This window comes from Papilio polytes, unplaced genomic scaffold (assembly GCF_000836215.1).
Source record: "Papilio polytes unplaced genomic scaffold, Ppol_1.0 DF824225.1, whole genome shotgun sequence".
Lineage (NCBI taxonomy): Eukaryota > Metazoa > Arthropoda > Insecta > Lepidoptera > Papilionidae > Papilio > Papilio polytes.
Window position 1 is genome coordinate 71170 of NW_013524979.1, and position 1589 is coordinate 72758.

At 31.4% G+C, this 1589-nt stretch overlaps 1 protein-coding gene across 1 annotated transcript in view; it reads left to right on the plus strand.

Moving 5' to 3' along the window:
• Nucleotides 1-6: 6 nt before the first annotated feature.
• Nucleotides 7-1589, plus strand: part of LOC106110385 — a 16920-nt gene continuing 15337 nt past the window's right edge. Inside the window, exon 1 of the mRNA XM_013292212.1 lies at nt 7-153. The gene's annotated coding sequence lies outside the window, so the exon portion shown is untranslated. The remainder of the gene's footprint in view (nt 154-1589) is intronic.

A 1589-nucleotide genomic window follows, 5' to 3' on the forward strand; every position in this document is an offset into this window, starting at 1 on the left:
AACACTCCGCGCAGGCGCGCGCGTTCCAAATTCAAATGTGCGTAGCTTTTTTACACCGAAAGTGACATAGATAAATTGGTGTTTTTTTTTTTCTTATTTATTGTGTTCTTTTTTTAATTTTTGTTTAAAGGCGATTGATTTCTACGGCCAAAGGTTTGTTTTTTGCAAGGTTAAGTAATGTATTGTGCAAATAACTTCAATGTTACTTAGTTTGTTTTGTATGCAACAAATGAATTAATAACCTTCTAAGTTATAGCAATAATTACTTATTAGAACCTTGTGTATAACTAAAAACTGTTTGTATTTGAAAATATTGAAACATAAAAAACACATATTAAAGTGAAGGGAACCATTTTTCTTATTATTTTTTTATCTACTATTTCGTATAATTTACGTTTGCCTTTTTGCGATACATTTGCGGGTCAATGAATAAACCTTAACTGGAACGTTCATAGAACCTTGTGTATAATTATCTATTGCATACGTTTTAGTACAGTAAATACTAAAAGGTATTTGAATTACACAACAAAAGTTATTTTTCATTAACAAATTTGTATTATTTATCCATATAACTAATTGCAGTAAAATGTTATTATAATGAAACTCTCCTTCGAGTATAATTCCCTTACAAAAGACATAAACGCATTGACTTAAATGTTTGACTAAAGATACTGACCGAAGATACACGGTGAAACGTCACAACTACATTAGTTCGTTGCTTGTTTTCCTCGTAATACTATGTACTGAAGAATGTTCGCCGTGTAATATTACAAAGCGTAACTTTGGTTAGTATACACCTTTAGAGCGGGTACACATTTTATTAAACTTTAACACACTGTCGTGCGATTGTCGATTGTCGATTGTTACGCAGCGTCTTCAACTGTTTAGTCGCACATTTAAAAATCGAGTGTGCGATAGTATAGTTTCAGCCTTGCTACAGATCTTAAGACAAAGAGGAAAAGACTGGTATTTTTATTTCCTATACATTATTTAGCGTATTTTCCACTTTGAATTAATAATTGCTTTTGCATCAGTATCTTGTCACGTTGTAATCAATCAAGGATACAAGACGAGGAAAACTAAGATGTGTATTTAAAACAAATATAAGTTCAGAACAATAGTTTATATTTATTTATATTGTTTAATGGAAATACTACGGAAAAATTATTGTTTACATTATTTTATTTTCCGAATATCTATTGTTTATTAGTACTATAATAATGATCACTAACATAACAACTACGAACTTTTTTATACCATTTATGAATTGAAAATCTTGGCATATGAATAGGTAATGAAAATGTGTCAACCTTACTGTCACTCCCTAATTTAAGTCCCTTTCTCTTTACCACGCTTTTCTTATAAGGAGAGGATGGGAAGGGGAATTAGATTTGACAGTGGAGGAGATGCATAGGAAGGGGCAATATCGGATAAGGATAGGCGACGCATCTGCGATTGCGGATGATGCATAGTTGTACGTATTGAGGTAATTCAAAAAGTACTGGCCCTATTTCAAATATTATTTTACCATTAAAAAGCTACGTTATCGCTGAGTAACATAGGCTTTTTATTTCATGTGGACAAAGTCA